The sequence below is a fragment of the Trichosurus vulpecula genome, chromosome 6 (genome assembly GCF_011100635.1).
Source record: "Trichosurus vulpecula isolate mTriVul1 chromosome 6, mTriVul1.pri, whole genome shotgun sequence".
Classification (NCBI taxonomy): Eukaryota; Metazoa; Chordata; class Mammalia; order Diprotodontia; family Phalangeridae; genus Trichosurus; species Trichosurus vulpecula.
The window spans coordinates 175,082,286-175,099,370 of record NC_050578.1 but is presented as its reverse complement, the minus strand read 5'-3'; the positions used below and the strand labels follow the sequence as shown (position 1 = coordinate 175,099,370).

The window sequence follows — 17,085 nt, the reverse complement described above, 5'->3', positions numbered from 1 at the left end:
TCCAACAGAAGCTATTTTTAACCATCCAGCTTCTGCGGAGGGGGAGGGGGAGTAAGGTACGCCGGGGAAAGCACAGGTTCTTTCGATCTGCTTAAGCAAGGTGAAGGGGTTGACCGGGAAAGCACAGGTTCTTTCAATCAGCTTAAGCAAGGGAAGCAAGGTGAAGGGGCTGACAAGCTTACTCCAATCTAACATACAAACAGCATTCAGTTCAGGGGAAAAAAAAGCCAAACTATTCAAGGGCACTTGTTGACTAAGTGGTAAGGAGCCCATTTTTGGTTACCAACACAAAAGCCCAACAGCAAGAGATAGAAAGAGAAATTCCATTTAAAGTTACTGTAGTCACCATAAAATATCTTGGAGTCTACCTGCCAAGACAAACCCAGGGCCTATATGAACACAATTACGAAACACTTCTCACATAAATAAAGTCAGATCCAATTAGATGGAATAACATCAGTTGCTCATGGTTAGGCTGAGCTAATATAATAAAAATGACAATTTTTCCTAAATTATTTTATTTATTCAGTGCCATACCAATCAAACTGCCAAAAAGTATTGTACAGAGCTTGATAAAATAATAACAAAATTCATCTGGAAGAACAAAAATCCAGAATATCAAGGGAATTAATGAAAAGGAATGCTAGGGAAGTTGGGCTAGCCATACCAGATATCAAACTGTACTATATAGCAGCAGTCCTCAAAACTACCTGGTACTGGCTAAGAAACAGAGTGGTAGATCTGTGGAATAGGTTAGATACACAAGACAGAGAAATCATTGACTATAGCAATCTACTGTTTGATAAACCCAAAGAATCTAGCTTCTGGGAGAAGAATTCACTATTTCAAAAAACTGCTGGGATAATTAGAAAATAGTATGGCAGAAACTGGGCATAGACCCATATTTCACACTATATACCAAAATAAAGTCAAAATGGGTTCATGATTTAGGAATAAAAGCTGATATTATAAGCAGTTTGGGAGAGCAAATAATCGTTTCCCTGTCAGATTTGAGGGGAAGGGAAGAATTCATGACCCAACAAGAGATAGAGAGCTTTATAAAATGCAAAATGGATAATTTTGATTATGGTAAAGTGAAAAGTTTTTGTATAAACAAAGCCAATACAACAAAGATTAGGAAGGAATCAGAAAATTGGGAGAAAATCTTTACTACCAGTGTCTCTAATAAAGGCCTGTTCTCTAAAACATACGGGGAACTGTGCCAAATTTATAGGAATACACATCATTCCCCAATTGAGAAATGGTCAAAGGACATGAACAGGCAGTTTTCAGAGGAAGAAAGTAAAGATATAGGCATATGAGAAAATGCTCTAAATCACTATTGATTAGAGAAATGCAAATCAAAACAAATTTTAGGTACCACATCTCTCCTGTCAGATTGGCTAAAATGACAAAACAGGAAAATGAAAAACGCTAGTTAGGATGCAGGAAAATTGGAACACTGTTACACTGCTGGTGGAGTTGTGAAATGATCCAGCCATTCTGGAGAGTGATTTGGAACTATTTTCTAAGGGTTATAAAAAATGTTCATACCCTTTGACCCAGCAATACCACTTCTAGGACTGTATCTCAAAGAGATCACACAAGTGGGAATAGGACATGTATGTACAAAAATATTTATAGCAGCCTTTTTTGTAGTAGCAAAGAATTGGAAATCAATGGGATGCCCATCAATTGGGGAATGGCTGAACAAGCTGTGGTATATGAAGGTAATTGAATACTATTGTGCCATAAGAACTGGGGAAGATACGGATTTCATAATAACCTGGAAAAACCTCCACGACATAATGCTGCATGAATGGAGCAGAACCAGGAGAACATTATACACAACTACCAATATATGGATTCTGTGATGACTAACCTTGATAGACTTCGCTCTTCTCAGCAATACAAGGTTCAAAGACAACTCCAAAGGACTCATGATGGAGAGAGCTATCTACATCCAGAGAAAGAACTATGGAGTCTGAATACAAATTGAGGCAAACTATTGGCTCTCCTTTTTTTCTCTTTTGTTTTTGTCATTTTTGATTTTGTTTCTTCTTTCTCATGATTCATTCCATTGGTCATAATTCTTCTTTGCAACTTGACTATTGTGTAAATAAGTTTAATGTGAAGGTTTATGTAGAATCTGCATTGGACGTCATGCCGTCTTGGGGGAGGTGGGAAGGGAGGGAAGAGAAGAATATTTGAAACTCAAGAACATGTAAAACTAAGTGTTGTAAACTAAAAATAAAAAAAAAAATCTAATTAAAAAAAGACAGGAAAGAGTTCTAGTCTAGGGAAGCTAACTAAATCAGGTACAGAAAACACAAGATATGGCAAGGTAAGTGGAATCTGTGTTTTCATTTTTCACAAAACTCCCATGCCCCACTACCTTAAAATAATAAGAAATATATCAGACATAATGTAATTAGATCTATATGAAGAAGAAAAGAAGGATAAATAGCTCTACATAATGTAAAGAATCTCAAATAATATTGAGGAAAGCCTGATCTAGGAACATACAGCCCATCAGTTAGTTGACTGATTTGACATTTAGATATGATAATTTATTTTCCCTTTCAGTAGTGACCCATTCTGAAGTGAGCAGAGCCCCTTAATAGGGAGCACTGAACTCACCTAGGCTTCCTACAGGAAAAAAAAATGTTTGAGACTGTGGAGTATGAGAATATCATACAATGAAAATGTTATCTAGCAAGGAATAACTTCCTTGCCTAGGGAAATGGGTCATTAATTCATTCGTGCTTGGCTCCCTATGGTTTATACAAGACAAGAATCCATCTCATCCCTTTACTTCCACTTGTTTATGTTAAAATGTCATTGAATAGCCCTATCATCTGGACAAGAGAAAATATGGTGAAGTAGATGGGGAAGGAATTAGAGCAAAGGATTGATATAGCACTCACTGATCTGAAGAGCTGGCAGAAAAATGTTAGCACATCTACCAATCAGAAGAAATAGCAGTGAGACTCAAAAAAGAATGATGGAGCAAAACCCTTATCCTAATTACCACTGGTTACCTAGGCATGACTTCCTTGCTGTCATTGATCTCCTCAGGCTATATGCCTAAAACATGGACAAATTAGTGTTTTTTTTTTTCTTGGTATAATTTTTAGTTGTTTTCCAGAACACTTGGTCTATCTTAGACTACTTGGGTATGTACACACACACACACACACACACACACACACACACACGCACACAAACACACACACACCCCTACACATTCCTACATGTGTATACCCATGAATATAGATAGAGAAATATATATGGATATCTATCTATAGACAGACAAATATATCTATATCTATCTCTAACCATACATACACACATATACATGCATACATATGCGCATATGTGTCAATACATACATACACACAGGTGTGTGCGTGCGTGCGTGCGTGTGTGTGTGTGTGTGTGTGTGTGTGTGTGTAATATTAATTATGGTACTTTTGACTGTACAAAAAAAACCAAAATGGCAAGAATGTCAGTTTCCCTTAAATGGAGAATGGCTGAACATATTGGTAAGTGTTTACCCACTTATGCTTTTGACTCTCCAGAATTTCCTGCCATGACTCAGCTGCCTTCCTAAATTAGAACTCAAATCAGCATGTAGGGCCTTCTCACTCAGGAATATCTTTTTATCAGCACAGTCACTTTCTCCCAATGGAAAGTTTCTTTTGGGCACACGGGAAGCCACCTGTGCTTCATTACATTCCCAGCTGTGCTTTTGACTCTCTAGGCTCCCACACTATGCCACTGTGTGAATACATTCTTCCACACAGTGTCTTTCAACTGCCTTTTATGTCTTGTCTCCTTCCCTCAGAAGGAAGCCCCTTTAGGGCAAAGCCTATCTATATCTTTTTATTTATGTTTATATCCCCAGAACTTAATAAAATGCCTTATTAATAGAAAGTCCTTTTAATAAAGGCTGATTTCCTATCTTCTTACATATGAATGTAATAAGAATATGATGCCATAAGAAGGAAAAAATAGAAATTCAGATAAAAACAGGAAGATTTGTGTCAACTGATGCAGAGTTCAGGAAGTAATACTGAGGGGAGAGGTGGGATTTAATTTTTTTTTAATATACAATTTTCCAAAGGTCTTAAAGGCATTCTAAGATTTAATAGGTTAGAGATATTTGTTAGATGTAATAAACTATTAAAGCTTAAAACTAAACTAAGACTTTTAGGTCACTGTATATGTAACATGACATATATAATCATTCCAATAATGTAAATGAAAATAATAATAAAAATCTGCCAGATATTTATTAGATGTAATCACTGGTGTTGGTTTTAGAAAACAGATAATGAACCACAATTCCTAATACTATAAAGTTAGAGGACTTCAGATTGAAATAGGGTGTACGTTGTCAGATGAGAACATTATGTTAGTTGGTTTTCTTAACTGTTTTTCTTTAAGGGAGAATTTAACAGAGGTAGAGTATTTGGCAAGTAATTTTGATGAAAAGACATCCAAAAAAATTTAACAAGGAAATAAAATCTAGAAGACACTAAAAATGAGGAGACGTTAACAATGATGACAGCAGAAGGACAGGGACAAGGAAGGCAAGATCTGATCTTCGAAAAAAGGTAGTGTTTTTCCCAATTCATTTGTCCCTTTAGTTCCTGTTTATTACATGCTGTTATAGGCAAGAAAACTTGCAGAGTGCTAATGATACAAAGACATATTAAGAGTCTCTGCTTCCTGTCCTTTTTGTAAAATTGCTTGAAGGTACAAATGGTCTTGAACCCACTATATAACACTGAAGAAGTCAGAATACTCAGTGAGTGAACTCTGGCCCTGAGATGGAGAGGGTTGGTTGTACAGCAGGTACCAGGAGCAAGGGGAAATTCTCTCACTAAACTACCAATTAAATGTCGTCTCTTTAACTTTTGTAGGTGGTTCCATTGTCCTCCAAATTTTAAAGAAAATTGTAATTTTTACCTTCTTGAATATTATCTTTACAACATCTTAAGATGACGGATGTCTTTATTTAAAGAAGGATAAAATTCTTTAGTCTTTCATATACTTTGAACTTGGTTAATTTAGACAACTCTTCTAATTTTATTTTTTACCCAGTGTGCAGTCTATGTGCATATTATTTCTTTTAATAGCTTTCATATGCAGATCCCCATTAGAGAAGTGTATATAATAATCATAAGAGAACTTTAAAAATATTTTGAGGATACTGTTTGGAAGCAATCTGGCTGAAAATATATTTTTATTTGAGTCTGGGATGGGTGAGGGTAAGTCATCAGGAAGTACCATGTGGAGCAAAGTTTCTGAACAGGACTAGCTTTCTACATGTGATTATAAAGAGTAAAATTATCTTTCCTCTGGCACATCTGCAAGAGACAGTACTTAGAAAGTAAACTCTCTCTGCAGGCTATTGAAATAAAGCACAGTGATCTCATACAAACTCCAGTGCAGCTGGTACTATGGGAGGAAGACAGTCAAATCCTTTCTAATGGAAAAATGAAGTCAGACCAAGCTTGCCTCCTTTCTTTTACAAAATGTAATTATGTAAACTACAAAGCTCCATTATAGACAATGTTTATAATTGGCACTATTTTTCCCTTAATTTTAAATAAAGCATGTTAGCAGTTGATGCCATGCCAACATATTTTCTACAGATGCTACAAACAATGAACAATCAGAAATCCATTTGGGTTGTTTCTGTGGTAATTATTTCAAATTGTGAAAACCCATAATAAAAATCAATGCAATGAACAAACACCATTATATGTTGATAAACATCATACTCTTTCAATTTTAGACAAAGCCACTGAATATTAATGGGTGTTTTAGATCCACAAATGTGAGATAAAATTTCTATTGGGATTTCTGATATCTATCAATTTTTTCTGGATATCCCAGTCTGAGGAAGGCTTACAGTAATGAATAATGATACTGTTTTTAGATGGTACAATGTGTCTCCTGAATTTTGCAAAATACAAGAGAAATCCAGACTAAGTGTTGGAAGACATGACTCCATCTTTTAAATGAAAAGTTGGATTAGTTAATCTTCAAGGCCCTTCTACTATAATAACTATGACTTCCAATAGTATGAGATATTCCAGGGATAGACTACAAATCATAAATCTGTAAAAAAGTAGTCTTGTTTTTCAACTCCCAAATAAAAGAGAAAAGAAGAAAAAAGGGGGATCAGGAAGTAAAATATTTGCAGACATTGGTTTGAAGCCAGAAGCATTTGAGATTGTAAAGTTCTAGTGAGTGTTTGCTTTCGTGTGGTTAGCTATGGCTTTTTCATTTTTAATAGCTCCCTCTTGCCTCAGTGAATTGAAAGCATCTTCCTCTTTTCAATGTATAAAACTAGATATTGTGCAGAGCAAAGAATATGGCCATTAGAATGAAAACCAAATCAAATAAAATAATAAAGTGCATACAGGCATTTGTTTTTATGTAATTGCAGTTTAGAGGTACTATCCATAATAGAAAGAACACTGGGATGAGCAGGAATACTTGACTCTGAGACCCTGTATTAGAAATATCTTGCCCAGTTTTTCATATGTAAAATGAGTATGATTTTAAGCCCCTTCACACATTAAAGATCTATGATTCATCTCTTCATCATTAGCATAAGTACATATAATTATAACATACATTGTATGTGAAAGCAGTATGATTTAATGGACAAAACCTTGATTTCTGAGTCAGAAAGACATAGTTTCAAGTCTTCCATCCTCTACTGGTTGTGTGACCTTGGGTAAGTCACATGGTGAGCCACATAGCCTCTTGGTGTTCTGCAGAGCCATCTAAGACCAGAAGTTACAGAGAAAGTACTGACCTGAATTGGTAGAGAGAATTTCCTCACAAGGGAATTTCCTATGCCAAAAACAAACAAAAGAACATAGGTCTAGTTACCGTTTCTTCAGTGATCCTTGAAAGTATGGTTTTGGACTTGTCTATGTGGCATTTCAATAAGATAGAATCACAAGCTCAGATTTAGAGTGTGGAAGGATCTTTGAAGCCATTGAGTCTAACAACCTCATTTTACAGCATTGTTACCACAGTAAATTGAGACTAATCTCACGAAGTCATAGGGCAAACAGAAAAAAAGTAAACGTTCCAAATTACATTATGGCTACTATTGTTTCAGCTTCCCTTTTAGAAAAGTTTCAAGTTCCTTTAAAAATTGAAGAACTATTTGTTTATCTAAGTTCAATTAAAGTACTTAGAAAAGTGCTAAAGTATGCTGATAACAAATGGTTGCTGATTAATTTAAATAAATTTAAAAAATATTAGTGGTATAAATTGATTTATCCAGACATATTCAAATTTAGTCAAGCATTTTAGATATTCCCTTTTCAGCAAACTGGCTAAAATAATTGATTTAAAATTGGCATGGATTTAACTTAGAACATTAATAAATATTGTGGATAGACTCCTCTATCTTTGGATCATTCAGGAATTGCTACTTTTGCTTCTCCTATTTTACTTTGCAACTCACTGACTTTGGGCCATTGCCTTAAATATTAGAGAAACTCGAATGGAAGCTGAGAATTCATAGACAGAGTAGTTGAAAACAAAATCAGTAAATATTGCTACATTTTCTTAACTGGTTAAAATACAAGTGTGTGCATGCATGTTTGTGTGTATATGTGGCATGTTTGGAGGAATTAAAACTATTATCCAAGTACAGTTTAGGTATTCTTTAATTTGTGATCATCCCAAATATCTCATCATGCAATCATCAAGATCATAAATTAACATAAAATTTTTTTATCAAGAGATAATGGAATTCAAGATAGCATGTAAAGATGGCTTCGGAAAATTCATAGGAGCATTAAAACTAGAAGGAAAATTGTCTTCATTTTTTTAAATGCTGGTGGCTTTCTCTCTTCACTCCCTACCTATGGACTTGTACAGTGATCTATATCATAGTGATATAAGGGGTACTTATCAGACTCCCTACATCACATACACACACACACACACACATACACACACGGTGGGGGGGGGGGAGAGAGACAGAGAGAAAGAGAGAGAGAGAGAGAGAGAGAGAGAGAGAGAGAGAGAGAGAGAGAGAGAGAGAGAGAGAGCTGAGAGAGATTAACACCATGGAAACTTTATGGTGTCTTTGACTTTGACTTTTTTTTTTTTTTACTAAACTCAAGTCTGAGGATGTTGAGATAAGAATTTCTCCCTGACTAAAGCTCAGGACCATAAGAAGAGTCACAGTCTTATTATTTCCTTTTCTCCTTCATTTGTTCACTCAGTTATAATGCTGAAAAATCCAGAGGTTCCAGAAATTACAGTAATGAATGACACCTTGTCACCCAATCATTAAAATGTTTTGAACTCAAAACCTTGCTCAAGAAGCAGGAAAGCTGATAAATCATCACTTAGTTACAACAGAGATAAGACTTTTTTTTCTCTATATAAGAGAAAAATGGCAAACTATTTAGCTGTTGTTCTTTTATGAAATGAAAACCTTCAGTTTCATATAGATCAGATCCCAAGCTGGCATAGCACTTGGAAACATTGCAAGCCAGATAAGGAGAGTACACAAATTTGCAGTCACAGTTAAGCTGAGGCTCCATAGCTGACTTGAAATAGCCTTCACTAAATTTGACCCCGGGTATATAAAAATTGTACAAATGCACTTATATCCTTTGGTAAAGCTCTTGGCTAACTATAAATATCATTCTTTTTGTAAAGCATTTCCTGCTAAATGGTGGGGAAAGTGAACAGGTGCATCTCATCAATTTTGGCTCCCAGATAAACAATAAATGCCCCCTCCAAACTAAAGATTGGTTTTGAGGTTCCCTATCATCCAGTGTTTATATTTCTAATATGCTTGATTTTAAAATGAAAATGCCTTGCATTTTTCCCTTTAATGATCTAAAAGGGCTTGGTCCCTAGATCATACTCATTCTAAAGATATCCTCTATTATTGTGAGATTCTGTGTCTTTATATTTTTGCATACAAGGTAAGTATAATATGAATTAATGTATAATTTTTAGGTTAAATGATTTATAATAAGATATAATCATATTCTATTAAGTTGTTCCACAGATTCTCAGTGTCAGGGATTAATAAAGAGACAGGGCAGCCAACATGAGTTCATTGACTCAGTTGTGATGAAAAAAAAGCAGATACCTATGTAGGAGGGACACCAGAGGAAGTAAAGCCCACAGATATAATAGTCATCAAAGAGTCACAGGAAGGACAGGAACTACAATTAAGTGGTAGCAAAATGGTCAGAGTTCAGGTATATATGCACTTGGGCAGCTAATTTTCTGTATTAAGCACAATGAAAAAGTTAAAACTTTTTGGAAGGACAAGATGAAGAGATTTTGTGGTCCTGAAATGAAGAGAATTCTCTAAGAAGCAGGATGATAAAATACTAAAATGTAATCACACAATTTGGTTTTAATCATCTCCTATGATTACTTATTAAGAAAAAAGGGCTATTTAAGGCAGTGTCACTACAGTGTTAGACCATGGTAATAATTCCATGAGTCCAGTTAGTTCTTTGGAGGCCAGAGCAATGAGTGTATTATAAAATATGAATTTATGTTTCAGTAGAAGAAGGTGTGCTCTGGTAACTTCTCCATTTTTGTATATGAAATATTGTAAATCAGAGATATTTTATTCCATACTATTTGAAGTCCAAGGTTTAGTCACAAGTGTGTCTGTGTTTTGGAAAACAAAAAAAGGACAAAGCTTTGTCACCCTGCTATTTTCAGAGTTATTTCTGGGGAGTTGGAAATTTTCAGTATTTCCAATTTTGTTTGATCTAGGAAGAGGTGTGGTCAATCCTTTCCTGGTCTGCACGCCAGCCTTTAACCAGGAAGGGTCTCTATTCCCTTGGAATTACTCCTCATGGACTTTGCTCAGGTTGGATCCTTTGTGCCTGGAAATAATAGTATTCCTTAGGGTCCCTAATCCCTTCTGACCAAAAGCAATACTGCTTCTCAGGAATACTGTTTCATTGTCTGAAAGTACTCCTATCTGCCAAGAAGTACATATAGAAAATGAATTTTCCAAATAGCATCTGGTCCTTCAGGTGGTGCTAGCACAAGAATTTTCTATCTGAGCAGTTCCCAGATCTCCTTCAATCCCTGCCTTGAGAGCTCCTGAATCTGCTGCTGTTTCTGTAGCCTTCACCTAGTCCCACCACTGGTGTTTCATGTATGTAGGCTCAAGGTCATCCTCCATCTTTCTATCACAGATCTCTTTCCAATGTCCTAAGTTTTCTTGGGCTAGAAGAATATCTAAACCTAACATTTTTTTTAGCTCTGCCACTCTAGATTTCAGTTTCAGGCATTATTTTAAAGTTGTTTTAGGAAATATTGGGAGGCAATATTGCATTTAAAAATATTACTTGGAGTTGCTGTATCCTCTGATTAGATTTGAGGTGTACTTAATAAAGTTGTTTGGAGGGGCATGTTAGAAGAGCTTAGAGAACTTGGAATGGAAGCTGAGAATTCATAGACAGAGTAGTTGAAAACAAAATCAATAAATGTTGCTACATTTTCTTAACTGGTTAAAATTTAAGTGTGTGCATGCATGTTTGTGTGTATATGTGGCATGTTTGGAGGAATTAAAACTATTATCCAAGTACAGTTTAGGTATTCTTTAATTTGTGATCATCCCAAATATCCCATTATGCAATCATCAAGATTATAAATTAAAATAAAATTTTATTTATCAAGAGATAATGGAATTCTGTTGTCTTGACTACACCACTGGAAGACCTGATATTCCAATAATGTCAGCTACATAAAGCCTTCCCTGACTTCCTCAGCTAGAAAAGATTGATTCCTTTTCTGAACTAATAGCTTTGGTGCCTCTCTTTTTGTATTATTCCATTGTACTTTATATTATAATTAGGACTATAGTGTACGAGCATAATAACATAGGGGTATGGCAGCATATTTTATTCTTTTTTGAATCAAAGTGAGTGTTATAGTGATGCTTAATAATTTTTAAAAATATTGTGGAAGGCTGTGGCAAGTGACTTTTAGAAGAACCTAATTAGTTGGTTCATTACAAAAGCTTATCAGACTTTGCACATCTTTGGGCCAATGCCATATCAGGCCCAATTCATAGAAATAGAAAACTGTCATTTTTCATTTGTGTTGTGGATTTGACCTGAGTGTCCTACCATCCCTCTGGATGATATAACTTATTGGAAGAATAAAAATACTGGAAGGTGAAATACGATACCAACTCACGGCTGTCAGTGTCACTTTAGATCCCTCTGGGATTTCTACTTTGTCAAAAAACTGCCAGAAGTCAAGAGAACTATTTAAACTATGTGTATAGCCCACATACCCACTGGGGCCAACAGGTACAACTCAAGACCTTATAACAGTAGTGTCAAATATTTTCATGCCTAAACAACATCTACTGTCTGAATGTTAGCACAATCTAAGGAGTACTACCTGGAGAAATAAGGCTCCTGGGATCTATCTGTATGAACAACATGGCCTCTATGAACCTGGATTTCCTGTATTTATATAGAAAAGTCAGATGGTGCATGTTCCTTGTACAGTATATATTCTAGGATGTTTCAATAAAAGGAATATGGCTTTTAATGAAACTGAGTAGTTCTGAAACTGAAATTTTTATTAAATAATATAGCCTTGATGTTTGTGATTTCCCCCCTTTATCTGAATATATTCCATGTTATTTAACATTTCATATTTATGCTTTCTCCAAAAAGCCTAAACAATATTACCATTTCATAATATCTTAAATTATCATTACTATCCTTGGTTGTTGTCTCTAAAAAGGTCTTGTCAAAAATGATTTTACTGTATTCTACTTCTTGATTGGCCTATTTCTTCTCCTGGTTCTTTGTATTATGAGTCAGGTTCCTCCATTACCCAAGTTATTCCCATGTTATAAGTTAGAAATATTTGGAAGCTGTGTAAATTACTTTGAATCAAGGCAATGTACTAAGGAAGTACTTTGTCAAAACAAAATCAGAATTTAGCTACTTCATAAAGTAGGAAAGGAAATTCTTTTAGTTCAGATCCTATAGAGGGAGCTCCCAGATGATTCTGCTCTTCTCTTCTCCTCATCTTCCTCCTGTTATCTGAACCATGCAAAAAAAAATGAACACACACACACACACACTTACAGATATACACACACATAAAATTTGATCCATTGGCTAAAACCAATTATCTTTTACAATAATTCATTCCTACTGACAGCCAAATCAGAACCTTACATAATCTAAATTATTAAACACAAAATGGTTATGAATTCATATGTATTATAGCTGAATTTTTTTAAAATGGAGAAAAAATATGCTTATTAGATGTTTATATGTATGTCTATGTATATTTATGCATGTGCACTTTTACACATAGTATATATCAAAGGGGAACTGAGGTTGGGATTTGCCTGCAGTGACATGACAAATATGTGTCATAAGTAGACCTTAAACTTATATCTTCCTGACTCTAAGACTGGCTTTCTAAAATAATGCATATTCAACCACATATACGTATCTATCTATCTATCTTTTTATGATGTGAACTGTTATATGTAAGTCATGTATGCATTTGCCTCTTATAATGGTATATGGTGTGAGATATTGGTCTTAACCAAATTTCTCTAACACTGTTTCTCTGTTTTGACACTTGGTATTCCAGTTATTCATTCCTCTGATGACATAATGTAAGTACTTCATTATGTAATTCTTTGTTAAAAATATGTTGGAGACGACTCAATCTCATGATGTACCTTTTCGTTTCTCTCTGGGTAACAAAAGACTTTAACATTTTGGAGTTCATGTCCTCTATTCTCTAGATTTTGCAGTTTGAACAGTTTGGTTAAATTTTTTTCTAAGTCAATATAGCTCATGTTTAGGAGATTCTGCAGTGTTGATGGTTTAATATAATCAACAGAATGCCACCTTCAAATGGAATCAGGAGGATTTCCAAGTCAATAAAGAACGTCATTTCCATTTGGACTTCAAGTTAGATTTTATCTGTGTATGATGATGGCAAACACTTTGGAAAGTTTATATCTTTCTTCAGCTGACTAATTTCCTACAAGATGTTCAGTTTTATGGTAATATTGCAATGTAACAGGACCCTAATGTTGACAAAAAGAACCATGAAAGGGAGCCCCTGAAAAGATGTTAGATATGTCTGACCTGAGAGCATTAGAAAGGGTACAATCATCCTATCAATGGGCTAGGTTTTAGAGAAGCAAATTAAACACAAATGCTAATGAAGTTAATCTTATAAAGACCACAACTTGGTTTGGTTTTACTCCAAAAGTCAAGTTCTATGTTATTCATCATTTTACTAAATAATCTAGTATGTGGTCATTTAAATCATAAGGTTATATTGTTGTAAAGTGGGATTGAGCCTGAAAGTCAACATGAAACATTAATCATTTCCTCTAGCAGCAATGTAGCTTATGTAGACATGAGCTCCCACAATCTGAGGACAAATTCTGTACTTTGCAGGGGAGAGAAACATAGAAGGAATATAAATCATCTGTATTTTCCAGTCTCTATATTGACTCAGTCGCTCTTGGATTGTGTTCAAAATATTTTGAATTCAAATTGGGCTTCAGGCACTTACAAGGTTTATAATCGTGCAAAAGTCATTTAACCTCAGTTTACCTCATTTCATCAATTGCGAAGTGGTGACATTAATAGTACCTGCCACTCAGGGTTCTTATGAGGATAACTTTAGACAATATTTGTAAAGTGCGTTATAAATCTTAAAGTGTTATATAAAAGCCAGCTCTTATTAATTGGAGACTTCCTCCTGAAGTCTCTAGTAACTGCTATTGATAGTAGTTCCCACTTTGAATATTAGAGATGATAATAACTTCTTAGATCAGTCTGTAGTTAAAGGGACTAAGATTTAAAGCTGAAAGAGACCTAAGAAATTATCTAGGCTAACCTCACTGTTTTATACAAAGTAATAATAGAAATAAAGAGACAACAGGAATAGTTGCTAGGGGGTCAGGAAGAATTGAGTTCAAATCTTGCCTCTGACATGTGACATAGTGCCAGTTTAATGTTGGGCAAATTCCCCAGGCAAACTTATAAGATACTAAGTTTCTGGTCTGCATTGGTAAAAAGAATTTCCCTACTTTAGTTGTCAATACAGATCTATTTCTCCTCTTCTCTAAAGTAATAGGAAAAACCTACGATCATTTGTAACATTTCGAAGTTTACAAAGCTCTTTATATGTATTGTGTTAAAATTACATAGTGAAGTAGGACATTATTATCTTCATTTTATGCCTGGCACCCAGAGGGGTGGTGGCATAAGACTTTTTTTTTTTAATTTCCAATTGTAGCCTTTTAATTAACAAGTTTCATTGTTTTCACCATCATCCCCCCCAACCTCAAAATGGAAAATCAATTTTCAAAAAGCAGCAGTTTTGATCTTGAATTTTCACATACTGATATGTGAACAGAAACCAATTAATACAACAGAGAGAGATGGGAGGGAGAAGGAGAAGACTAGAGGGAGAGAGGGAGGGAGAGAGAAAGAGAGACAGACAGAGAGAGACAGAGATAGAGACAGAGACAGAGAGAGACAGAAACAGAGCATGGGACAGAGAAAGGGAGACAGAGACAGAGAGAGACACTCACCTTTGAGGTTTTTTTTTTTAATAAAAGAAAAAGAGAAGAGTTCCACAGTTCATTATTTTAGGATATTGTTGATAGCTTGCAACTGCATCACAAAAATTATATCTTTGTGCTGTGTGGTACCCATCAGTGACTTTATGAAACTTTCAGAGCTCAAAAACATTTGACACCCTGAACATGAAGTAGAACTTTATATGAGTCCTTCATAACCTAGCCTCTCTCCTGCCTTTCCAGTCTTTTTCAACTTACTCCCCAATTTGTACACTTCCGTACAGTGACACTGACTTCCTGAATTTCTATAAATAAGACACTCCATTTTTTCACTCTGGGCATGTCCCTCATGCCTGGAATATTCTCCCTCCTCCATTCTACTGACTTCACTGGCTTCCTTTTAAATCCCTACTAAAATCCTATCTTCTACAGGAAGCCTTCCCCACTCTTCTTAATTCCAGGCCCCTTCTCTCTGTTAATTTTTCCTATTTGTGCTGTATCTAGCGTGCTTTATATATATATTTGTTTGAATATTTTCTCCTTCACTTGATTGTAAGTTTCTTGAGGGAAAGGACTATCTTTTACCTCTTTTTGTGTCCTTAGAATAGTGTCTAGTACGTAGCACTTAACAAATGTCGATAGATTGTTTCATGAGCTGTGAGCAAGAATCAATACCAATTGTCTATCCTCCAAATCTAGCTGTCATGCTACCACACTTCTTCTATGACAGTAGACCTCAGATATTTAATTCATCTCATTCCTGAAACTCTTCCTACTGAAAGTCAGAATAGTACCTCTGCAGGTAGTCAAGTAGGTCTCATTGAGGAATGCGCTTATAAGTGCATTTTCCTGGTGAGTGGATTCTAGTAGCTGTTACTTCTCCATCTATTTTGGGGCTTTGCTAAACTCTGGTCCTGCAGATTAAAGCTCCAACTTTCTCTCCATGATGTCTCCATCTTGCCCTGAGACAATTGTTCTGATATAGATCCACTGTCCTCCAACTTTAGAGAGCAAATATTATGTATGTACAGTCTGCCATGTGGAATAAAATTGGTTGGCTTGAAGTTGCTGGAGATATAGTACTAAGTGCTCGTTAGAATTCACTAAGCAATGGTAGAATTTAAATATTGTTATCTTTCAGAAAAAGATGATTTTGGTCTATGGATTACTGCTTCCCTTATTATAGCAATGCTTCAGTTATTTGTGTTTGTGCCCTTCTTGAATTCCACTTCTGAACAATGCAAATTCATTTAAACTGAAGAAAGTCAGACTTCCCTAATTTGGAATTTGCAGTAATTCCCTGAACTATCTATAATTAAAAGGTTTGGTAAGTCAATTAATAGTCTGAGGACTGTTTCCAGAAAAAAAAAACTGTTTACTTAAGGGAGCAAATGCTTCAGGAACACCCTTTTACAAGGGAATTACAATATGTGGAGGATCTAGGGCTGCTCAGGCTGGCATTCTAATGAAATAATTACAAATGAGTGTGCATAAAAGCACAACCCTTAATAAGTAGCATAGCACAGAGTTGCTGAAAAGTTTAAAAAAGTTAAAAATATTAAATATTTTAGGATGGCTTTCACTATGAAAGAATAGAGAGAACATTTTAACTTTATTCGAAGGTATCTTCATTCAAATACCAGATCTGCTACTTAATAACTTCATGAATTCATTTCAGTCTCTTTTATTCATTTTTAAATTGAAGAGATTGAATTAAATCATAGGAATTTGGAGTTGGAACAGACTTTAGACTCATCTAAGGTAAAGTTGGTAGAGCCAGTTTGTAGAGTCAGAGCTCCTCACGATGAAAAAGAATCACAAGTAATTCATTTACATTATTAAATGCCTTATTGTATTCTTGTATTGCATACTTGTATTCAAAACATATTTCTAGTTTAGTTGATTGTTTCATTATCTTTCATTGCCTTCTATGCCAAAAAGGATTTACATCTATGAGACCTTCAGAGGCTCTGAATATCAAAGACATTAGGTAGTCAATACTTCTTGTGTTTCAGACATCTGAAGTGTACTTGCTCCACATCTAAGTTATATTCTGAATATACTCATTCCCTACTATCTTCAGTGTAACCCCAGGGAAACACAGAAAAGCCCCAGCTGGTCTTGGTACACACCAGCCACCGCCACCAGTTCCAGCTCAGCACCAGGTTAGCTACAGCCTCTACAGCCTTCAGCTGCCAGAACCTGAGGCCCCAGAACACAAAGCCAGTAACCAGGCCCCAGACGCCAACACAAGAAGCGTGGGAAAGTGCCCCTGTGTCCCAGAAGAAGAGATCAACTTTAAAGTCAGGAAAAAGGCAAACAAAATGAGCAAGAAGCAAGATAGAAAAACAAAGACCACAGATTCTGACTATGGGGACAGGGAACATCAAAACACAAATTCAGAAGAGGATACCATTGTCACTATACCCACATGTGAAACCTCAAAGGGCAATATGAGCTGT

At 35.4% G+C, this 17,085-nt stretch overlaps 1 pseudogene; it reads left to right on the top strand.

The window, feature by feature from the left end:
• Positions 1-2,336: 2,336 nt before the first annotated feature.
• The window catches only part of LOC118854847, a 118,926-nt pseudogene continuing 104,177 nt past the window's right edge, over positions 2,337-17,085 (top strand).